A 26552-nucleotide genomic window follows, 5' to 3' on the forward strand; every position below is an offset into this window, starting at 1 on the left:
AAAAAAGTCTTTCTTAAAAAATTAAAAACTAAAAATATATGTTTATTGAAAAAACTTAGAAAATATGAAAAAGTAAAAAAAAAAAAACTATACTCATACTGACCAAAGAGAATCTTTATTTTGTGGGGAGAGGGCATTCCATATGCATATATTCATGAATTATTATATATTACATACATAAAAATATATATGCTTACATGACATATATATTTCAAAATGTGTTTCAGAATATACTGGGATAAATTTTTTTCACTATTTTTTCATTTAATGTGTTTATTGAAAAATATTAACAGCTGTTATTAGTTGTTATATATACTTTTAAGCCCTGGGGATATAGCAATGATCAAAAAAGAAAAAGCCTCTGCTCTTATGAAACTCACATTCTAGTGGTGTGAGATATACAATGAAACTGTAAATGAAATGTATACAGTTGTGTAATGTCAGACCCATGAACAAATTTTTGGCAGAGTGAGGAAATAGAGATTTATGGTGGGGCCTGGACAACAGGGGATATGTGAGCCAATCCTGAAAGAACTGAGGCAGCCAGCCATGCAAGTATCTGGGCGAACAATTCAGTGAAAAGGGACAAACATAAGGCCCTGGGAAGACCTTCCCCTAACTCATGTGTTAAGGAAACAGCCAGGAGGCCTAACTCTTGGAGGAAATAAGAGAGGGTGGTAGGAGATGAAGTCAGGAAGTGACAGGGACAGCTTGCAAGCCATTGCAGGGCTCTGAGCAGCTAAGTAATGCAGTCATGATCATACTTTAGTTCAGGTCTCACTCTGGTTCCTTGGAGGCTGGACTATACAAAGGCAAGTGTGGGTGCAGAGCAAGATGTTTAATTATTTGAGGCAAGAGAGGAGAATGGCTCCAGCTAGGTAGGAGCCACAGAGTGAGAGGTGTGATAGTTCTTATATCTCTAAACAACCGCCAATGGGATTTGCCAAAAGACAGGGAAAAATAAACAATGGATAAAAGATCTTCTGCTTAAATAATTGGTTAAATAGATTTGCCATATTCTGAGACAGGGAAAGCTAAAGGTTCACCAGGTCTAAATAGAGACACAAGAGTTTGGTTCAGGGTGTGTTAACTTTCAGATGCCTATCAGGTATATAAGAAAAAGAAAAAAAAAACATGGTTAAGTGAGAGTTGACTTGAGAGGAGATGCCTAGATTAGAAATATAAATCAGGTTGTCTCCAGCATACAGATGGTATGCAAAGTCACAGGACTGAAGGAGAATACCTAGAGACTGAGTGTAAATCTGGCCTGAGCAGAGAAGCACTCCAGCATGGAGATTTAATTTGATGTTTAAGTCTCTGTTAAGCTACAGTGCTTATTGCCAGACTTTTATAAAAAACTTCCCTCTTTTTAACTTTCTAACCTTGAATCATCTCCCATCCATCTGTAATGCAACAAAATTTTATCTTCAGGAAAACTAAATTGAGCTTTTTTAGAGCTGAGAAAATCTTCTGGTTGCCTTTGCAAATAAATGAGTATTTGGTTGAATTTGTAATACCACCATTTTTCCTCAACGCTGTAGAATTCTCTACAGAATGATAGTCTAAGAACAACTAGAATTTTGTTTCCATGTATGTAATCTGTGACTTGTGCTTGGAGGCTTGCAAAATTTATACATACATGCATACATGCATACATACATCTAAATCACAGGCTAAATAATGGCCCCCCAAAAGACGTCCACTTCCTAGTCCCCAGTACTTATAAATGTTGCCTTATATTGCATTAAGGAATTTTGCAAAAATGATTAAATTGGAGATCGAGAGAGAGAGAGAGAGAGAACACTGGATAATCTAGGAGAGTGGTAAATGTAATCACATGCATGTATCATTGTAAGAGGAGGGAACGCTGACACTGAGAAGAGAAGGCAGTGTGACCACAGAGGCAGAGGCTGGAGTGATTCAGCCACAAGCCAAAGAATGCCAGCAGCCACCAGAAGCCAAAAGAGACAAAGAACAAATTCTTCCCTAGAGCCCATGGGGCAGGTGGCCTTGCTGTCACCTTGATTTTGACACAGTGAAACTGATCTCAAATTTCCTACCTCTTGAACTGTGACAGAATAAATTTGCATCGTTTAAGCCATCAAGTCAGTATTAATGGATTACAGCAGCCACAGGAAACAAATACATAGCCATCAAAGTTCACCATGATAAATATTATTTATCTAACATAATTTTCCCTAGGTTTTCAAAGGTATTTGCAACCTGCCAGTTGAAATAGGTCTTTTTCTGATGAAAGTTTTCAGACATACGTCTTCGTTATTTTTATTCTGTCCACTCTGTCCTCACCAGCATGGTATGTGATACATGGGTCTGATTACCTGGATCTGCCCCACTTCAGACCTACTTTCACTTTATTTTATTCCTCTCCTCAGAAATACTCTGATTTGAACACTTTCCCTCCAGTGCCTTTTTCTTCTCCAAGATTTGTCTTCTATAGCTAATCCATTATTTTTATCACCACCATTATTTTCATTAAATTTTATAACATGTGTTTTGCACCATGCAGTTTTTCTTATTTCACCTTTTTCTTTCTTCATGATTTATTGTTATAATTTCATAAATGCAAAAACTCCCTTTGGTCTTTTAAAAACAGATTCTTTTATATTCATAAGTATTCTAAAAATTCCTTATTTATTTCCTAACAGAATTTCAAAAGCAGGTTGTTTTTGGATATAGTCATTTTTAGATGAATTATTTTTCCATAAGTCTATGCCAACACAGTATTATGTGATACAAATGTTGAGATTTGGGCAGAAATAGGTAAGTATTTCTAGTCTACTCCTTCAGACACAAACAAAAGGAGACAAATTATCTTTAATAGAACTTTAATTTAACATGTGGAAATCTGACATCTGGTAGGGTCTATGGAGCAATTCTTGTGGTGGGTCCTGCCACAAAAGGGATATTTATCTGGGTTCCAGAGAGTTTCTTCTCTAAGATGTGATAGACAGAAATTGCCTCAGCAATGTCCCACTCCAGTTTACTTTTCATTTTACTTATTTGTCTTATTTTTCATTATTTCCGCCTTCCATGGCCCTGGGATTGCATGAGCATTTTCCTTCAGAGAACTGTTTACTCTTTGCCTGGCTCAGTTTTTAGAACTTGAAATATGATTAGTTTAAATGATAGAGTCCAAATGCTGCTGACCTGTAGAGGTAAAGTTTAAAAAAATCCTGAAAATGTAAAGCAATAGATAGGATGGAATTATGTGTGACACCAGGGCAGAAATTCCTGTGCTAGAAAAAGAAGAACAAAATTATATCCTCAAAAACTATAGGTAGACCAGTGTGTCAAAATCTTTCATCAGAATCGCAAGGAGGTATATAGCCCAAGAAAAGTAGGTGAAATAGTGATATCAGCTGGTGATCACAATATTGATATTAATTGTTCTGTAAAAAACAAAACAAAAATGTATGTCAACACCATCACATAGGAATATAAGATTATTTTTACTGAACACAGCAATTTTCAGTTTGAGTAGCACGTCTACTAACGATTTTATTTCTCTGCAGTAGGTTCCATAGCTCTCAGAATATATTATATAATATGCTTATATGTTCAATAGCACTTGAGGACTCCCGTTATTTTTCATTGAGGTGTCCTTTTCAATTAAGAGTCAAGAGGCCTGGTGCTGCTAACCTTGAGTTGGAATAAATCAACTCTTATTGCCCAGATGTATTAAATCACCCAATTCTTCTTTTCAATATTTTAAGATAGCCTTTGTCAATAAAGGCCAAGATGAACATTTGGGGACCATTAAGCCAAAAGGTGTTAAATGCCATCATTAATAGCAAAATTTATTTTGAATATAATAATTTATTTCAGTGATAAACTAAGGAAATACTGCTTTAATTTAATAATGTCCTGGGGCACCTGGGTGACTCAGTCAGTTAAGCATCTGACTTCAGCTCAGGTCATGATCTCACGGTTCATGGGTTCAAGCCCCACGTGGGGCTCTGTGCTGACAGCTCAGAGCCTAGAGCCTGCTTCAGATTCTGTGGCTCCCTCTCTCTCTGCCCCTCCCCCATTCATACTCTGTCTCTCTCTGTCTCTCAAAAATAAATAAATGTTTAAAAAAATTAAAAAAAAATAATGTCCTAAGAAAAATTCCTGCCTCACAATAAAATTTTGGCAAATTATTGGTCCCAGAACTGAGTTCATTGAAATTAAGAAACAAGAACAGCGTTTACAGGAAAATGCTAGAATAAAAGGGAAGAAAATGGAAAAATGGACAAAAAACGCTAAGGAAGAAGAGATTTCATGGGCCAGATAAAAATTGTGATCAAATATATTGCCATTAGATTTAAAAAAATCTTAATGATAAAGCAAAAAATTATATGACCTCAAGTTCAAAGCAGAGGTGCAAGAATCCAAGACAGATATGGTAGATAACAGAGAAAGAGAGCACGTGAGTTAGCAACGCACAGGAAAGAAGTAAGAGAAAAAAATAAAATCTCAGCTATAAAGCCCACATTAGGAGCAACACAAAAACTATCCCCACTGAAAACATGATAGGATTGAAAAGAAAGTGAAAAAAAAAAAAAAAAAAAGGAATGAAGGAGTAAAAAAAAAGACAAAGGTTAATAGGAAAAAAAATTTAAAAAGAGATCTAATACAATCAGCTTGCTAAGCTTGAGAACTAAAATAGGAGAAGAAAGAGAATTCACATAATCAAGAAATTTGTTAAGTACAACTTTTTGTCTATAGATTGAGAAAGGACACAATTTCTCAGCAGGGGTGGGGGTGGGGGTGGGGGAGAGTACTACACATACCCTAGGAATTCCACAAGACTTTTTTTAAAAAAGGTTCTTTTTTATTAGATAGTTAAAAGCACAATTTAAATGTCCAATAACAGGAAAGTATTGAAGGTAATTTGGTTTATCCATAAAATGGAATACCATGCAGCAGTTAGATAGGAAACTTATGTGTGAATATGGAAAAATCTCCAAGATATTTTGGAATAAATCAATGTGCATAATATTATAGATGGATTATGATTTCTATTTAAAGACAATATGCATGGGATATCTGCTTGGATGTACTTAGATGATCTCTGGAAGCACATCTAAGAAGAGTAACAGTGAATGCCTCTAAGGAACTAGATGGCTGTGATAAAAATGTGGGACTGGGGTGGCACCTGGGTGGCTCAGTTGGTTAAGCATCTGACTGTTGGTTTCGGCTCAGGTCATGATCTTTTGGTTGGTAAGTTCAAGCCCCACATCGAGCTCTGTGCTAACAGTATGGGGCCTGCTTGGGATTCTCTCTCTCTCTCTCTCTCTGTTTCTCCCCTTATCTCTCTGCCCCTTACCCTCCCCTCAAAGCAAATAATTTTTTTAAAAAATGTGGGACTGAGAATTATTTTGTATGTTCTTTGAGTGCCTTTTATACCTTGCATCATGTGCATATGTTATCTATTCAAAACAAATAATAACATGTACTTTTAAAAAGGTAGCCAGTCTGTTGTTTAATTATTGTCAGGGGGAACAAAATGCAACCACAATAAATACCCATACTGTTCCTTTGGGCAGACATTGTTCAGCAATATAATGGAATGATGTTAAATAATTCCATCTGACCTGTTAATACCTTCTACTACTTAGAGCATCATTTTGCTATGGACTAATCCTGGAGGACTCCTGAAGGCAGTGCTAGTCAAAATTCTACACTGGGCAAGAGATTTACTAAAGTTCCTCAATATCTACAAATAACCAGTAACAACTGCCTTTAACATTTCCATGCCAAAAATGACTCTTCCATGCCCTGTGGCACAGAACTCTTGGATTTCAATCAAGGCATTGATTCTTTTACAAAAAAAAAAAAAAGCCCCAAAATTCCTTAAATAAAAATACAATTTATAGTTTTAATTTCCATAATGGAATGTTTAAATGGGCACTTACAGTTTGCTTCAATCAATATCAGAATGTATCTATATCCTATGTTGTTGGAATAGATAAAATGGTTGTGAGGCCTGCCTACCCCAAGCTGTTTCCTTCTCTGATAAGACGGAGGAAAAGTAACGCCAACATTTTGGCATAGTAACCAGACAGAATTCCTTTGATATTCATGTTATGCATACATGCTCCCTTCATCCCATTTCTGTTGATAAATAAAAGGAAGGCAACAAAGGGAAAAATACGTGCCCAGATAGGTGCTTTGTCAGATAATCAGGTCTGTTTTCCAATTGAGATAAAGCTCATTCTTCCCAGAATTTCCACCATACTGCCTTCTGTAATTTCTGAATAAAGCAAATATGACTCATACACATAAGATATTATAGTTCACATTTTTTTGTTACACAACTTTCTTGATAAAGAAAGCAGTACATTGTCTCACATTCTGTTGCAATTTTCTTATTCCCATTTCCAACCACTCAGGGGTTTTACTTAGAAGAGCAGTGATAATGTACTTCTGGATGAGGTAGGTTCCATGGTCAGAAATGCCCCCCCGCCCCGGCAAGTCAGTGATACCTACACCTGAGATGAAAATAACAAGAATGGGACTGTCATGCCAATATCTGAGAAAGAACATTCTAGGCTAGTGCAAAGACCTCAGGGCAAAAAATAAGCTTATTGTGTTTGAGGAAAAGATTGGAGTTTAGAAAAGATAGCACCTGCCACAAGAGATGAAGTTGAACCATGCAAGGTCTCCTGAATGTTAGGACTTTGCATTTTATTCTAGAATCTTCAGTGGACAGCTTTTTAGGAGGGAAAAAGGCAGAATAATGTGATTTTATTTCGATTTTAAAAGATCATTCTGTTGTGTGGCAAATGGATCCGGGGGAAAGGTAGTCCAAACAGAAGCAGGACGACCAATAACGAGTCTATTATAATAGTCCACCCAGTAAATGACTGTGGCTTGAAAGTGAATAATATTGGTGACGGTCCAGATAAGAAGACGGAATACGCTTTGAAGATGAAATTAAAGCTTTTTAATGTTTTGATATGGGGTGTGAAAGAAAAGAAAGACTGGAGAATGACTCTAAGATTTCAGGTAGATTCACTGGGTTTACTATGGTGCAGTGAGATGGGGAAGCTCAGGAAGTGGAACAAGTTAACTAGTGTAATGTTCTGTTCTGGACATGGCCTATATTGAAATAAGCCCCATACTCCTTAAGATAAATCACTGGATCTTCATGTCTGATCCAAGACTATCTCTCCAACCATATCTTTAGTTATTCCCAACAAACACAATAAATCCCGTTTTCCAAAACAAACCATTTCCCTTTGTTCAAACTGACTACATCTGTGTACTTTCCTAATGAAGTACACATCCTGTAAGCCTTAAGTACATACGTCAGTTTCTTTCTATTGTTTTCCTTGACCCTTTTCAAGCACAATTGCCTCGCCCCCAGCAGTACTACTTCCTTTATTCATACTTGTTAGTGGAAGGTGTCACACTGACATTCTCCTCAACTCTACCATGAGTTCCTCAAGGGTGAGTCTATCTCCAATTCATATTAAGATTCCTGGAAACCAGCCAAGTGCATAAATTCTCACTAAAGACAAATTTTCATATGCACTCATGCTGAAAAATGGCTCATGAGCAGCATTTTCATACTCACCCACATACATATAAATAGCAATCACTCTCTCCAGATACATCTTCAAGTTTGAAGGACAAAGGAATATTTGGAAAATCAAAGGTTAAACTTGAAAAATTAATAGCAAAAATATGACCTTTTTTAAAAGACAATCTCTTTTTAAGTGTATTTTTATGTTTGCTATGAAAACATTTCATTTTGGATTCAGAAGAAAAAGTGTCTTAATTTCTACTTTTTTTTTTTTTTTGGTAGTAAATATTGCATAAAGGAACACATTATTTCCATACTAAATTGACACATTTATAATTAAACCAAAATAGTTTCCTTACAAGTTGCAGATAGGGGTTAAGAACCTGACAGTGATTCAGGGACTAAGAAGCAATGATAGCAGTGAGTCTGGCTCACCATAGGACCCATTGCAGAGAAGGATGAGTGCCAGTTGAATGAGTATGTGCTCTCTCTTTGCTTCTTTTTACAGCCGTGGGGGTCTGCCAAAAATCTGTAAATTGCTGGCCAGCAGGCAAAGCCAATCCAAGCACCTGTGTTGCAAAATGCAGCAATTGTGTGATTGTCATTACTGATCCATCTGTGAGGCTGGTACTTGCCACATGTCAGTTGACTCACATAAGGTGGGTTGGAAGAGAAATTCCATTAGATAAGGAAGACAGCAAAATTAATATTTCATCTGTTCTTCTTTATGATTGGAAAAATGTAGCCAGCATGATGGAAAGTGAGAATTTTGTAAATGATTTGAACAGATTAGTAATGGCTATTACATGACAAATGGGAAAACTTTAATTCAAAAAGAAAAAAAATAATATTATATAATTTTAGGAAGAAAGTCTTTACTTTCTCTAATGACTCACTGCACACAAATGGAGTACCAGAGTTGTTAGTTCAGAGTAGAGGTAAAAGAATGATGTCTTACCAAAGACTATAAAGCACCAGGTAAGGTTCATTATCTTAGATTCTTAAATAACAAAATCTCATTTACCAAGGCTCAAAAAATCCAGACTTTGTGGTGTCAGAACCTGTCTAAGCTAAAGATAGGATTGCATTATCAGTGAAAAAGGGCATAATAAAAATAACGATAATGTTAAAAATTATTCAAGGGAAAATGTTGAAACTTCTTTTGAGTATAAATGATTTTTGCAGTTTGCTCTGTAAATATGCTGGCAGTGTACAAATCAAAAGTAACATACTAATAGAAATTATCTCTTACGCTGACTAGGCATATGGCATATACTGGATGAGGTGCTACGAGCGTGTTATGTTACTTCTTTTACAGCTGTTCAGGTTTAAGTACTAAGGCTCAGAGATGTTGCCTATCTTAACCATTCAACAAAATGACCTGTTTAATATTTCTTAAGATGAGTTTTATTTCCTTTATATGATTTTTATGGCACTATTCATGGTGATGCCTATTAGGCAGTACTTGATAAACACCTCAGTCCCCAAACTACTGAGAGAGTACAATCCAATAATATTGTATTATGAAATACATGTACAATATTGTAGTAGCTGAGAAAATCAATAGAACATAAAATACCCATGGAATAGGTCAATGAGAAATCTGAAGGATAAAAACAAATATTTGTCATGATAAGGTGCAAGTGGGAAATGATAAATTTGGATTTTAAGAAGCCCAGTTTCTGGCCCGATCTATTAAATGACAAAGATAATACATACTTCCCATACATTTGCTTTAGTCTCTCCAACTTTTTAAAGGGCATTTAGTAAAGCAAATTCTAGAGAAATGTACACCAAATATCTCTGAGTAGTGAGGAAACAGATAATTTATATTTTCAGATTTTGCTCTTGTGGATTTCTGAAAGACATAATTATTCATTGTGGAATTAAAAACTTGAAAGGAATAACTAAGATGACCCATTGTAAACAGCAAGTATGGTACACAGTGAACTTAGAAACTTCAAAGGTAAGTGGGTTTAAAGCAACGTAAAAGAGCACTGTGGAGGTAGTAGGAATAGAGATTTTTCTAGATTCTCAAATGCATAGAAATATTGAGAATAAATTTTTTATATTATGAGGTGTCAAATCACTAGATGTTTATTTTTTCCAACATTTCATTATGATAATTTTAAACACACAGAAAAGCAGAAAGAATTTCAGAGTAAAAATTCACGTATACACTATGTCAGGGTTGAAATCAACATTTTATTATATTTGCTTTATCACATATCTATTCATCCATATTCATATACACATCCCTCTGGCCATTGACTCATCTATCTTATTTCTTGATGCATTTCAAGCAAAGTTATAGAATCAGTATATTCCCACAAAAACTTCAATGTGCATATTATTAACCAAAGCTCTAAATTTGTTTCTAGTACTTTTTTGTTGTTTTTGAGGTGAAATTTATTTACGATTAAATGCAGAAGTCCTTAATGCCCTTTCAATGAAATCTGAAAAATGCATTTAGATGTCTATTTTTAAAGGGCATTGACTCATGGTAAGCTTATCTTCTTGTTATTATTTTCTCAATAACTTTCCAGATTGGTGGATTGAGGGCTACAAATGGAAATCAAATATACAACATTAATGAATTGTATTTTATGAGTACTTTCACTATTTATTAGAGTTTTAAGTTGCAAGCAACAAAAACCAACTCAAGTAGATCTGGATCTTTTATGCCTAAATAGAAAATAAATTTATTGAAAATCTATTGAGTTTATTTATTTTAATTAAAAGCATAGAAAAAGCACTAGCAGGCTAGAAGAGCCAGGCTTTGAAACTAAAGGAAACACGGGGTCAAGGTATTAAGTAGGGTCATCGGATCTGGTCAGTGTTGTTGCCATGGCCCAACACAATATCCTACTCATGGCAATTCTATGTTGTGCCACATGCAGTCCCTTATGAATGCCCCTGAGTAGCCCATGTAGGTCACATGTTCATGCTTGAGGTGTTAGGGAGACTTGGAATGTGAGAATCTAGCATTTTTAACTTCTATAGTGTGTGCAGGGAGCTTAGCTTTCCAAAAAGAACCACAAAGAAAGAAATTCTTTAAATATAGTGAAGAAATTTATATGATTGGTGCCAAAAAATTGCAAATATTATTAACATACATAATTTCATTTTTCTACTAATCAATTCTATAAAGTCATAACCAGGGCAAGCAAACCATTTTTGTTTTATGGATGAGACCATTTTTGAGACAACTGATATGTTATTAGCTCAGCCTTATTATAGTCTCTGGTTTGACTAGTGAGTACTGGTCAGATTAGAAGACTAAGAACTATAACCAAAAAAAAGAAAAGAAAAGAAAAGAAAAGAAAAGAAAAGAAATGGTAAAAAAAAAAAATAATAATGTTAAAAAAATAAGAAGAATAAAGAAAAAAAGAACAGATGGGTCACCTGGGTGGCTCAGTGGGGTAAGAGTCAGGTCATGACCTCACAGTTCATGAGTTTGAGGCCCTTGTTGTGCTCTGTACTGACCAGGTGGAGCCTGCTTGGGATTCTCCCTCTTTCTTTGCCCCTCCCCTGCTTGCAGTGTCTCTCTCTCTCTCAAAATAAACAAAATTAAAAAAAAAAAAAGAAACACAACAAAAAAACAAAAACAATGAGATCTCTTTCTCTGAACACAGTAATAGAACCACAGGATCCACTGTGGTCAGACCAGGAGTGGTGATCTATTGACACCAACTGGGCTGAAGAGTTCCTTAGCAAGGAATCTAGACATTTTTTTTTTTTAATGTTTATTTATTTTGAGAGAGAAACAGAAAGAGCACATGATTGGGAGAGGGGCAAAGAGAGAGGGAGACAAGAGCATCCCAAGCAGGCTCCGCGCTGTCAGCTCAGAACCAAACACTGGCCTCGATCCCATGAACTGCAAGATCATGACCTGAGCTGAAATCAAGAGTCAACCACTTAACTTACGGAGCCACTTAGGCACCCCAGGAATGCAAACATTTAATCTCTATTATGGCACCTCTCTTCAAGGGAAAATTCTAAATGAGAGGTAATGGCAGCCATTTTCAGCTACAAGAGGTTGGTCAGTAGAAAGACTGAACAAGGAAACAGCCCGGAATGATAATTGAGAGAAAGCCCTAACAGCAATGATGTGGTGGTTCCAGTTTCTTTCCTAAGGCCTGGCCACATGAGACCCTTGAACTGCGAATTACCCTTATATTCCATCCTAGTCATACATTTCCCATTTTGACCAAGAAATTCTCAACAGGGTTTTTATTTGTAGGAAGAATGATAACCATTATATTAATTATAGGCAGATGATCCTGTTCTGACACCTCCTTTCACTCACATTGCAGGGATCGACCACAATTAATTAAACGTGGACCTCAGCATTTTTCTAACTATAATCTTTCATGTAATTAATACTGAATTTATTCTCTCCTTAATAAGTAGTGCCATAGAATAACGAGTTTTTCTTAAAACAAGGAATGCCTGCTTGTACTCTTAGAAGTAGCTGAGAGACCAAAAAAGGACCAAAAAGTATTGAAGAGCCATCTCATCTTCATTTAAATTATTATCCATTTTATCTTCTCCACCTCATTTCTATAAAACATTAATAAGGCTGTAAGTCTAAGCTCTTATGTCATTGTAACTGTGTGTAGCTTTTGGACTCTACAAGAGATTGACTCCAAATATGGTATTTTCTTGCTACAAGTAATGTGCATATGAGAGGCAATAACTCATCTCTGCGAGGTCTAATTCCATAATAATTTATTCCAAGGCCTTGGCAGCTAATGCTTCACTCACTATTAATAGAACACTGTGCAAGTGGTGTAGGTGGTACTTTCAGTTTAGTGATGCTTTAGTTAATTTCTTTAATTTATAAAGTATTTATAAATCTCATCTTTGCAAAGCTGCTGAAACTGTGTAGGCAGAAACCAGTTATCTCCTTATCTCCCATCCTTCCAAATTGTATCCACTCCTGTAGCCTACATAATCACTTATACTCTTACTAAATCTGCTGCATGACCCCATCTGCCACTTTGTATCTTGTGAAACAGCTGATTATTTGCATGGCTCATGATTAAGAAATATTTTGTTATTGCCATTACTCCACAGCAGGTTTTGTTACAGAGGGCCTGAAGGCTTACTGCAGTCCAGATTCCTGGGCTCTATCTCAGCAGTGCCTGCAACTCTTTCAACTTTTGCCTTTTTGAATTCTCCTTATTTGTATCTGACAAAACCTCTCAACCTAAAGCCTCGTTTATTTGATACCAGGAAAATCCTATTAGCCGTATCATGCTAAGTGTTTGCATGATCGATCTTTTCTCATCCTTTTTTTTTTTTAAGTTTATTTATTTATTTTGACACAGAGACAGAGAGGAAGAAAGGCAGAGAGAGAGAGAGGAAGAGAGAAAAAGAATCCCAAGCAGGCTCTGTGTCCTCAGCACAGAGCTGGAACTCATGAACCAGATCATGACCTGAGCAGAAACCTAGAGTCAGACATTTAACTAACTGAGGTATCGAGGAACCACAGATCTTTTCTCATCCTTTTACTTTGCTGTGTTATAATAAAACTTAATGTTTTCTGAAGTGGAATTTTATATAATTTTAACTCGTCACACAATATTTTCTTCTTTCGATTTTTTTCCTACCATGTACAATACAAAAACTAATCTTAGCTTTGGATCATACAAAACAAGAAGTGGGCCAAATTTAGGCTAGGGGCTATGTTGACTAACTGTTACCAACACCTACTCTACAATACACAATAAAGTTAATCCTATTTAAAATGTTGGATTCACCAAAGGCAAGGGAATTAAAAGCAAAAATGAACTACTGGGACCTTATGAAGATAAAAAGCTTCTGCACAGCAAAGGAAACAACCAACAAAACTAAAAGGCAACCAACGGAATGGGAAAAGATATTTGCAAATGACATATCGGACAAAGGGCTAGTATCCAAAATCTATAAAGAGCTCACCAAACTCCACACCCGAAAAACAAATAACCCAGTGAAGAAATGGGCAGAAAACATGAATAGACACTTCTCTAAAAAAGACATCCGGATGGCCAACAGGCACATGAAAAGATGCCCAATGTCACTTCTCATCAGGGAAATACAAATCAAAACCACACTCAGATATCACCTCACACCAGTCAGAGTGGCCAAAATGAACAAATCAGGAGACTATAGATGCTGGAGAGGATGTGGAGAAACGGGAACCCTCTTGCACTGTTGGTGGGAATGCAAATTGGTGCAGCCACTCTGGAAAGCAGTGTGGAGGTTCCTCAGAAAATTAAAAATAGATCTACCCTATGACCCAGCATTAGCACTGCTAGGAATTTACCCAAGGGATACAGGAGTACTGATGCATAGGGGCACTTGTACCCCAATGTTTATAGCAGCACTCTCAACAATAGCCAAATTATGGAAAGAGCCTAAATGTCCATCAACTGATGAATGGATAAAGAAATTGTGGTTTATATACACAATGGAGTACTACGTGGCAATGAGAAAGAATGAAATATGGCCCTTTTTAGCAACATGGATGGAACTGGAGAGTGTGATGCTAAGTGAAATAAGCCATACAGAGAAAGACAGATACTATATGGTTTCACTCTTATGTGGATTCTGAGAAACTTAACAGAAACCCATGGGGGAGGGGAAGGAAAAAAAAAAAAAGAGGTTAGAGTGGAAGAGAGCGAAAGCATAAGAGACTCTTAAAAACTGAGAACAAACTGAGGGTTGATGGGGGGTAGGGGGGAGGGGAGGGTGGGTGATGGGTATTGAGCAGGGCACCTTTTGCGATGAGCACTGGGTGTTGTATGGAAACCAATTTGACAATAAACTTCATATATTGAAAAAAAAAGATAAAGCAAGTGAAAATCCAAGCTTAAAAAAAATAAAAAATAAAAATAAATAAAATGTTGGATTCAATATTTACAGTTCATTTTTATTTGTTCAATTGATACTGATTAATGATCAAAATTGGGCAAAGTGTTATAAGCAGAACTCTAACAGGGAAATAATACATATAAATATCCAATATTAAATGTAAATGACAAAAGGGCATTATGTAGAATACTGGACAGTACTTTGAGGTTTTGTTAAGATAGAATTTAAAAGCAATAAAGTGCAAAGATTTAAGTAGATAGCTAAAGGAGTTTGGCAAATGTGTACTTCTGTAAAACTCCCATCCCAATCAAGAAAAAAAGTATTTTTTATCATACTGAGACAATACATCTTGCTCTTTACAGACAAACCCTCAACAAAACCAACCATTATTGAGATTTTCCTCAGATGAGATCAGTATTTTGGGTTCTAGAAATATATGTAAATAAGAACATACAGCATGTCCAATAATAATGATGGATTTCTCTAGCTTTCCCTTTTGCTCTGACAGTTATTACTTTGTGCTTTGTTGAGATCTGTTAGTAGGTGAATACAGGTTTAATATTTTAGATCCTCTTGTTAAATTGACTTTTTTATCATTATGAATATTTCTTATATCTGGTAATACCCTATGTCCAGAAGTCTTTATCTGATATTAGTATAGTCATATCAGCTTTACTATACTGTTTTCACATAGTGTACTTTTCCATGTTTTTGCTTTCAACTTTCCTATGTTGAAAAATCATCTCTCTCTCTCTCTCTTTTTTTTTTTTTTTTTTTGAGAGAGAGGGCATGCATGAGCAGAAGAGAGGGGGAGAGGTACAGAGGGAGGGAGAGAGAGAGAGAGAGAGAGAGGGGGAGGGAGGGAGAAAATACTAAGCAGGGTCCATGCTCAATGCTGAGCCTTATGTGGGGCTTGATCCCATGACCCTAGGTTTATGACCTGACCCAAAATCAAGAGTCTGATGCTCAACCTGACTGAGCTACCCAGGCTCCCTAAAATTCATCTCTTATAACTTGCATATAGATGAGTCTTGGTTATTTATCTAGTTTGACAATCTCAGACTCTTTTTTTTTTAATTTTTTAATGTTTATTTTTGATGGAGAGAGAGAAAGAGAGAGAGAGAGAGAGAGAGAGCAAGAGTGGGGGAGGGGCAGAGAGAAGGAGGCACAGAATCCAAGGCTGGCTCCAGGCTCTGAGATGTCAGCACATAGCCCGATGTGGGGCTCGAACCCACAGACTGTGAGATCATGACCTGAGCCAAAGTCGGATGCTTAACCAACCGAGCCACCCAGGCACCCCATCAATCTCTGACTCTTACTTGGAGCATTTAGTCCACATTTATTTGACATAATTGTTGATCTATTTGTGTTCTATTTGTCTTCTATTTTTCATTATCATTTTCATTTTTCATTCTCTGTCCCATTGTTCCTAATGACTTCTTTTTTTTTTTTTTTTTTTTTTTTAAGGAAACAATGAAATCACTTTGTTATTTTTCATTTTGAACGGTCAGTTCAATGTCATTTGCAAAATTCAATGAGGAAAAGAGCCACTGGATGCTGTGTCCTGGGAATCACTGGGATACATCCATCCTGTGGGAGATAAATTGACGTGTGTGAGGGGGGAAAACTCCACAAATTGGCATTTCTTCTTGTTTTCTCCCAGCCCAATCCTGAGCGAGACAAGGCTGAGTGGCCTGAAGGTTTGGAAGAAACCAGGGTTATCTGTGTTGAAAGCACCTGGTTGGGGCTGGGATGCAGACCACAGGGTTCCCCTAGGCTGAATATTCAGGTAGGTGAGCCTTTAGTAGAGACCACCTGTGGACTGAACCCAGCCCCAGAACCAACCGGTGGAAGGTTTGTGGGTCCCAATATTTCCATCTACTGAAAAGTGACCCGTGAACCCTTTTGTTGGAAAACTCTCTTTCACGATGTTCTAGACTGGGACCTCGAGGTTACTTCCAGTTTCACAAAGAACTTGCCAAATGTGAAAGAGGGGAATGAGGGTCCCCACAACTGCTGCTCCCACACCTTAAGTCAAAGTCTGTGTGAGGGCCTGGGTGGACACCTCTGTTGATAGATTTTCAGAGAAATAAAGTGCAGCTCTATTTCTTATTAATTTTCAGGCTCTTACCTGATCCCTGAGAAGCTAGAGTTGAATAACGCCTTTGGGAAGCCCTACCACATCCAATTCAAAGAAAGATCTTTCAGTGACATTCAACATCCCAAGTTACTGTCTCCAAAGGAGGGCACATTTAACATCCCATTTAGAATTGCAGTGAAAGTACCCCCTCTTTGGAAGTTTAATTTCTGCAACGTAGCTCACACAGTAGTTGAATGCCTCACCCAGCTGACCTTGAATATTCTGTTTACACAGTTTCCCATCTTTGTATGCTACCAAGCCATTTTCTTGAAAAATATAGTCATATTCCTCAACACATCATTTCCCAGTTGCTCCTACACTTTCTCAAAGTCCTACCTGCCTAGCATTCCAATTTTCATCTTCTCCCTCAGTTTTTGTAAAAAGCCATCTATTTCTTTAGTAGTTTTCTGCTGCAGGGTCAGCAAAGTTCAGTTCACCTTAAAAAAGCAAAGCACTGAGCTGGGAATCCCCGTTTCCATCCCCCTGCAGCTTTCTTTTGAAATCACTGTTTTCAGTATTCCATTTTATCTTCTATATGGAATGTTATTATTAACTCCTTCAATTAGCTTCATGGTGGTTATTTTAGGAAGTAAAATATGCTTCCTTAACTTTTCATCTACCTTGAATTAATATCATACATCTCCACATATAATGTAAGAATTATTCCCACTCAATTTTCTTCAGCCTGATTCACTTCCTATGGTGGTTCTTGCAGTAATGCCCATTCTCTTGAGTTTTGTTCATATGAACGTGTCTTTATTTTGCCTTCCTTTTTGAAGTATACATTCATTATCCTTAAAATTCTAAGTAAGTTTGTTTTTTAAAGCCTTTTAAGATGTCATTTTATTGCCTTATGTCCTCCGTTACTCCTGATAGATTAGTTATCCTGCCTATTGTTTCTCCATGGTATATATCACTCTTTCTCTTTTTCTTTCCTTTTTTCTCTCTTTCTTCTTTTTTTTTTACTGGTTGCTTTCAAGATGTTTTCTTTATATCTTAGACTGAGTAGTTTGGTTATTTGTGACCCTGAGTGGCTTTCACTATGTTTACCTTTGGATTTCCTTTCTTCTTGGCTGTGTGGGTTGATACTTTAAAGAGTTTTTTGAGGGCAGTGCTTTTATATATATATATATATATATATATATATATATATATATGCGCATATATATAATATATGCATATATATATGCATATATATAATATATGCATATATATGCATATATATAATATTATATATATAATATATATAATATATAATATAAATATAATTTTAAAATAATATAATTTTAAATTTAATTATTTTAATTAATTTAAATTTAAATTTAATTAATTTAAATTAAATTTAAATTTTAATATAAATATAAATTTCAATTTAAAATAGTATAATTTTAAAATAATATTTATAATATAATATAAATATTATATATATAATTATATATATTATTATATATATAATATATATTATAGATAATATTATATATATGCATATATATGCTTATATATATATAACATTTTATATATATATATATATATATATATATATATATATTATCACTTTTTCTCTGCCTTCTAGGACACCAATTACACATGTTATAGATGGCTTCTTATTATCCCCTAGGTCATTGTGGTTCTGTTTATTTCTTTCAATCTTTTCTTTCTATCTGTGCTTCAGATTAGATAAGATAATTTGTGCTTCAGTTTAGTTTCTCTTTACTGGTCTCCAAGTATACTGATTCTTTTCTCCGCAGTGTTCTATCTGCCATCAGTCCCATTCAATAATTTTATTTTGGGGTGCCTGGGTGTCTCAGTTGTTTGAGCATCCAACTCTTGATTTCAGTTCAGGTCATGATCCCAGGATTGTGAGATTGAGCCCTGCATCAGGCTATATGCTGAACATGGAACCTGCTTAAGAGTCTCTCTCCCTCTGCTCCTAAGCTGCAAGCACATCCTCTCTCTCCCTCCCTCCCTCTCTCTAAAATAAATAAATAAACAAAAAAGTAAATATAACTAAAAATTAAACAATATAATAAAAAATAAATTACTTTATATATTGAATCTTTTTAGTTCTGAGATTTTCTTTGGCTGCATTTAAATTTTTTCTAAATGTTTATTTATTTTTTGAGAGAGAGAGAGAGACAGAGCACAAGCAGAGGAGGGGCAGAGAGAGAGGGAGCCACAGAATCTAAAGCAGGCTCCAGGCTCTGAGCTGTCAGCACAGAGCCTGACGTGGGGCTCGAACCTACAGACTGTGATATCATGACCTGAGCTGAAGTCGGATGCTTAACTGACTAAGCCACCTAGGTGACCCTGGGTGCATTTTAAAGAGATTTCATATCTCTCCTGAAATTCCCTATTTACCATTCTATTCATCATTTACTGTAAATTATTTAACATATTTCTAGTAGTTATCTTGAAGTCTTTGTCTGCTAATTCCAACAAATCCACCATCTGAGTATTTTTTTTTCTATTCACTTATTGTCTCTTTTGATTATGGATCACACTTCCCTGCTTCTTCACATGTCTATTAAGATTTAATTATTGGGGCACCTAAGGTGGCTCAATCAGTTAAACTTCCAACTTCCTCTCAAGTCATGGTCTCATGGTTCATGAGTTCAAGTCCCGCATTGGACTTCTGCTGTCAGCACAGAGCCCGCTTTGGATCCTGTGTCCTCCTCTCTCTCTCCTCCCTTGCTTCCATGCATTCTCTCTCTCTCTCTCTCCTCTCTCTCTCTCAAAAGTGAATACACATTAAAACAAATATTGAATTATATGCAAAACATTATAGATGAAAAGTTGTAGGGAATCTTGATTTTGTTATCTTCACTGAGTGTTCAATTTTTCTACATGACAGTTAAATTGTTGGTGGATCTTTTTTATCCTATAAAGGTTTTGTTTTGGTTTTTGTTAGGATGAATCTATATTTATTTTATTATTCCAATAATGTATCTCTTTATTTTCAGAAAGACCCTTACTCCTAAAACATTGGCTTATCTGTGTTTCGTTTGAACTCCTAAAGTATTTGCCAAATGTCCGTATGACCTGTTCAGACACCTATAAGAATTTGACATATTTCCATCAATTTTTTAGCATTTTTTACTTTCTCATGTAACAAGAATTTCCAGGTTCATCTTTTCTACTTTCTCTCTTCCATATTTAAAATATGCTCTAAGGAGTACTGGCTCATTTTGGTGATTAATAATATTTTAAAACAAAGATCTAGGTACTGGATATCCTTATGTTCATGATATGTCATTATTTCTGGACTCTTTCAGTGAAAAGAAATAGGACATTTTTTTTTTTTCCATAGCTTCAAGGGCATTTTCACTTCTGTCAATGCAGTGCTATGAGAATGACCCTGCTTCTATCTATCTATCTATCTATCTATCTATCTATCTATCTATCTATCATCTATCGTCTATATATCTACAGGTTTCAGACATTAGACAACAACCAGAACAGGACTGTGATCCCTGAGAGAAAGGAAACAAATAAATCAACCTTATGATTAACATAGGTTATTTTCTGAAGGCAGTTTCCAGGTTGTCATCCAGGAAAAGAGAAACCAAAACAAACAAACAAACAAACAAACAAACAAGCAATCTCAGTGAGATGAAGAGCCAGACATCAGAGTCAAAGGAGATAAAGCTCACCTGTGCTGGAAAGAATCCTGGAGAGGAGTCAAGAGCAGAGAGAGAGAGAGAGAGAGAGAGAGAGAGAGAGAGCGCTTCAGAGAACTAAAGAGGGGTCTCTTAGAATATTTACCTTATTAGTGGTCTGTAAGCGGAAGGGGTGAAATTCCAGGAGGTGGTTAGAGTACAAGCAATCTAAACAAATCCTAGATTTGAAAAAATATCAAAGCAGAAATACATTTAAATTTATGGGGCCTCAGGGATAGTTCACATATGGTGATAGTATCACTTCAGAAGTTGAGCCAACTCAGCTGTAGACTAAAGACTTCTTTGAAACCACCTTCATCATGTTTAATAGCTGTCCCAAAAAGATCAAATTGACTGCAAGAATGCAAGTATGCCCCAGAAAAGTCCAAACCTCTTGAATGAAATAAGACAAAATGAATCACCCCACAATGTAAAATTCATAAGGTCCAGGATCCAATACAAAATTACTAGGTATGCAAAAAAGCATGAAAAAAATGTGGCTTTTCATGCCAGCAGAAAAAATGAATCAAATGAAAGAGATGCAAAAATGATTAGGGATAAGGGAATTACCAGATAAGTATCTTAAAATAGCTATAAATGTGTATGCCCCAGATATGCAAGAATATAAACAATATTACTATTATGAGGAATGGACTAGAAGATAGCAATGGGATGAAAATTTGTAAAAAAAATAAATAAATAAGACCAAGCACTTTTGGGTGTAAAGCAATATTTCAAATAAATCGTACCCTAGATGGTATTAAGATTAGATACTGTGAAAGAAAAGATCAGTGTGCTTGAAGACATGGTAATAGAATGAAGCACAAAGAGCATATGGCCAGAAGAGGGAAGAAAAATTATTTAAAGAAATAATGGCCAATGACTATCCTAATTAGATGAAAACTATGAACCCACAGATAAAAGTTCAACAAGTCCAATCAGAATATAGAAAAGAGTACCAATGCACATCATAGTCATATCTTGATAACCACTGAAAAAGAAAAAGAAACCTTAAACTTTTTAAATTCAGTATTAATAAAGATTTAGTGAAAACTCTTAAATGTAGATTGATTGTTTCCAATCTTTACTAGATCAGTTTTCTTGCCAGAAAATAACAAAAGGGCCTAAAGGTGTAGAAACAGAATTACTAGATCAAAGGATAAGAAGTGAAGTAGTACAATAAAGAGATTATAATGGAAAACTGATAAGGAGTTATTGACTAGTAATTGTACTGCTTAAGGCAATATCTGTTTTGCTCACACTATTATTTATATTAATGAGCTTTTTAATGCCTTCATCTTTACTTGTGAATACCTAGACCTTAGAGAACTCTGTGTACATTTGTGATTTAACGGGATGCTATTTTTAGCATCTCCTGGAGATGCTGCAAAATTAATAATGCTGCATATATGATATAAAGAGTCCTGCCACTTTGAATTTGCTGCTTGAGCAACTTTGCTTTTAAAAAAAGTATATAAATTACACAGTGGTATTTAGTGAGTTGAGACATTTGCAATGATCTTAACGTTCTAAAATCATTTATTCAGAAAGAGGAGTTTTCTAAATACATTTTGAATTTTCCTTAGAAAATAATATTTTTAAGAAAAATCTGAATACATATACTTTTAACTACCTATCCACCTACCCATCCATCAATCTATTTACCTTTTTGAGGAAGCTACACCACCTCTGAAACCTAATTACTCTGGAATTATGGAAACTATTCAGAATTAACTAAGAAATATTAGTATTTCACTTAGTAGCAATCTAGTAATAATTTTGTCACATTTGCGTTATGTTTTATACTTTATAAAGTACATGTATATATATTATCTCATTAGAATTTCACATTCCTGTGAGAGGAGAAGAGAGCTAGTATGACACCCATTTGAAATACAAGAAAGATCAACTGCAGAAGAAACAAAAGATTCGCTCATTGCCACGTGGCTAGTATTGGACTTGGAAGTCAGACATTTTGGTTGCTCTTCCAGTGTTTTTTTCCATTAGAACACAAAGGCTCTTTGGAAACTGATGCAAATTTGTGTACTGCCCTTACATTAATTATGTTTTCACTAATAGTAAATACAGTGTCATCATTATAATTCCTTAAATTAAACATACAATTAAATTTAATTACAGTTCTGGTGGGAATTCAAACTGGTGCAGCCACTCTGGAAAACAGTATGGAGGTTCCTCAAAATGGTAAAGACAGAACTACCCTATGACCCATCAATTGCACTACTAGGTATTTATCCAAAGGATACAAAAATGCTGATTTGAAGGAGTACATGCATCCCAATGTTTACAGCAGTGTTATCAACAATAGTCAAATTATGAAATGAACCCAAATGTCCATTGACTAATGAATGGATAAAGAAGATGTACAAATATACAATGGAACATTACTCAGCCATCAAAAAGAATGAAATCTTGCCATTTGCAATGAGGTGTGTGAAACTAGAATATATTATGATAAGTGAAATAAGTCAATCAGAGAAAGACAAATACCAGCTTATTTCATTCATAAGTGGAATTTAAGAAACAAAACAGATGGACATAGGGGAAAGGAAAAAAAAGAAGGGGGGAAGCAAGCCATAAGAGACTCTTAATCATAGAGAACAAACTGAGGATTGATGGAGGAAGGTGGATAGGGGATGGGATGAATGGGTGAAGAGTATTAAGGAAGACACTTGTTTGTTTTTTTTTTAAGGGTCATAAAGTCTGACCCTTTCTTTTTTAAAAAAACAGTTTAATGTGTATTTATTTTGAGAGAGAGACAGAACGCAAGTTGGGGAGGGGCAGAGAGAGAGGGAGACACAGAATCCAAAGCAGGCTCCAGGATCTGAGCTGTCAGCACAGAACCCAATGTGGGGCTTGAACTCACGAACTGTGAGATCATGACCTGAGCCAAAGTTGGTTGCTTAACCAAATGCACCACCCAGGCACTCCCCAAAGAGGGCACTTGTGATGAGTGCTAGGTATTGTAAGTGATGAATCACTAAATTATATTCCTGAAACTAACATTATATTTTATGTTAACTAACTAAAACTTAAATTACAAATGGAAATATTGAAAAATAGAAACATTGTAGTGTTGTCTCAGTAAGTAAACCACAATAGTAATGGACATTGCGTTGGACACCCTGTTAGATTTCTATTACTGCATAACACATTACAAATATAGCAGCTTACAACTACACTCATTTATTATCTCACAGTGTTAGCAGGTCAAAAGTCAGGCATAGCATAGGTAGATACATAGCTCAGTGTATTACAAGGTTGAAATTAGAGTGTCAGCAGGTCTGCAATTCAATCTAGTGCTTCAGGTCCTTTTCCAACATGACTAGTTATTGGCAGAATTCATTTCCTCATGCTTTCCACATAGTATCCTCCATACTCAAGCCAGCAATAGCAGATGGAGTCCTTCTGTGCTTCAAATCTCTGATTTATCTTTTATCAGCATCACTCTAACTTCCTCTTCTGCTTTTAAGGGCTCATGTGATTGTACTGTGCCTACTAGATAATCTAAAATAATCTTTCTATCTTAAAGTCAACTGATTAGTAACCTTTATTACATCTGCAAAGTCTTTTTTGCCATGTATTGTAACATAGCTGTTGGTATGACACTAGGGAGAAAGGTGGTTTCTAATATAGAGATATCTTCTGATAAGAAAGAGATAGCTAATGCATTTTTGTCTAGGAATAAAGTTCTATCTACTTAAAATTAAACTTTAAATGTTAAAGAGAAAACAGATTAAAATTTATTCAAAAAGTATTTATTTGGTGCATAGTAAGAAATAGTCAAGAAATACATATCATGTGCTATAGACCAGTACTGTTAGAATCAAGACAAAACTATATCATATTTTTTAATGTCTTAAATTTTTTTTTAATTTATTTATTTCGAGAGAGAGAGAGAGTGTGTGTGTGAGAAGGGTAGGAGCAGAGAGATGGAAGAGAGAATCCCAAGCAGGCTCTGCACTGTCAGTGCAGAGCCCGACACAGGGCTCGAACCCATGAACTGTGGATCATGACCTGAGGTGATAAATCAAGTCTATTGCTTAACTGACTGAGCAACCCAGGCTCCCCAACACAAAACTGTACCTTAATATCTTTTTGTTCCTGGTGTATTGAATAGTACCTGACAAAAAATATGCATGTATTTCTAAAATAATCATAGAATAAGAATGTTTCATTTCTGACCCCACTACTCACCATATAAAAAGAGTAATTGGCATGCAAATTCTAGTGAAAGAGAAAAAAAAAAACAACAGAATCTCCACAGCTAGAGACCTTGTTGTATAAGGGACAAAAGGGCAGAGGATAAGCCTGGAAAAGTAAACAAGAAACAGATCTTTAAACGAAGGGTTTGAGAAACTAATTTTCAAAAGTGACCATGATAAAGCAGTCTAAAACCTTTTTATACTCTTTTGCCCTTTCGTGTAAACTGAAAACAATGTATTGTCTCTTCTAAGTCATATTGGGGTGGAGGGATTGGAGGAATAAGAAGATATCATTAACATGCATGTCCCGCTACATACATTATAGGCATAGATAAATAAATGAAGTCATGTATTTTAGTTTAGCAGTTTCTATTTGTCTGTGAAATTATATGATGTAGATTACCACCTGTTCGATCTACATGTAACATAAATCTCATGATACATTATCAGATTCATGAGCAAATATACATTTTCTCAGTGACCCGTAATTAGATACCAAAAATATTTTCTAAGAGTGCAAATTGAGGAAATCATCATAATCAAACATATTTCATAATTAACACATATGACCATTTCCTCCCAGTGCTCAGAAGTGTCCAATGCCATCCTACTGTACTTAATGACAACCTCCTCACCAAGCCCAGAAGACTTTGCCCTTTCCAATCTCTGCCTACTTTTCCAATTTTTTTTCACATCAGTTATCTACCTTTACTGTCTTCACTACATTAACATGGTCATTTTTTAAAGTATACTATAATACTTTCTTCCTTTCATCTCAGAGCCTTTTAACATTCTCTTCTTCCACACAAACTTCAGCCCAATTAACTCATAATAATTATACCAATTGCAAATCAATGTTTTTTTTTTTTATCATGGTTAGGTGTATGTGGGTTTATTTTAATAAAAATTATTCAAAATATTTTTCTTTTATTTTCTACATTGTGAAACATTTTAAATATCATAAGAGGTTATTATTTTTACAGTTTGATAAAATTCCCTTATTGGGCCTCCTGGGTGGCTCAGTTGCTTGAGCATCAGACTCAACCAGACCCTGAGCATCAGGGTCCTGGGATCAAGCCCCGCATCAGGTTACATGCTGAGTGTGGAACCTCTTAAGACTCTCTCTCTCCCCCTGTGCCCTCTTCCCCATTCAACTCTCTGTCTCTTTCCTCCTCATACATATATATATATATATATATATATATATATATATATATATATATATACATATATATATACACACACACATACACATATATATATATATTTCACATTCTTTTGTTTTGGGGATTTGGGAGAGAGGAGAGGCAGTATTTTTGTATAATTCATTAAACAGTAACTTCCTTTCTGTTTTCTATGTTCCTGCCTTCTGCAAATCTTAGTAGCTGGATATTGGATATCGGACATTTTGAATCAATGGCTTAATTTTTCTCACTTTCTACTTTTCATCTCTTTTTGGTTGTCCTACTTTCTGGATTTTCAGAAATTTTGCTCAAATTATCTTCCTAGTCTTATACTGAATTTTATATATTTCTCCATGATATTTTAACTCCTAGGATCTCTTTCTTATTCTTTTTTGTTCCTTTATTTTTATTGTGATTTATTGTATGTAATATTATGATCTTTGTTTCCACATGCAGTATATTTGCTCTCTTTAAGAATATAAGCTATAATTTTTAAAAAAAATTGCCTTTTCAATGTCTCTCTCTCTCTCCTGCTTTCTCTCTCTCTCTCATTGTCTTTACCTTTCATATTGGAGCTTTTCCTTCATGTATATTTGAGGGTTTTGGAGTGAGTGAACGTTAGTGCAAAATTTAATTCTCCAGGTCTAATGACTATATCTACTAAAACCAAAACCAAATGTAAGGGATTCTAATTCTCTAAAGCAGCTAATATCTCTTAATTTTACAGTTATATCTTTATCAGAGCAATTTTTAGAATGGCTTCTAATCCTGGAGAGAAATGACATTTACAATGTAATTTCCTAAATTGTATGTCTGATCCTTAAATTTTATGTAAAGAAAATGTACTCCACAGGTGATCAGTTTTATTATCTTCATTAGCAAAGTAACTAACAAAAAGATATTAAATCAAAGCTCATGAGGATTCTCATGTTACTTCTACCGAAGTATAATGAATAAATG

The sequence above is a fragment of the Panthera tigris genome, chromosome C2, assembly GCF_018350195.1.
Source record: "Panthera tigris isolate Pti1 chromosome C2, P.tigris_Pti1_mat1.1, whole genome shotgun sequence".
Classification (NCBI taxonomy): domain Eukaryota; kingdom Metazoa; phylum Chordata; class Mammalia; order Carnivora; family Felidae; genus Panthera; species Panthera tigris.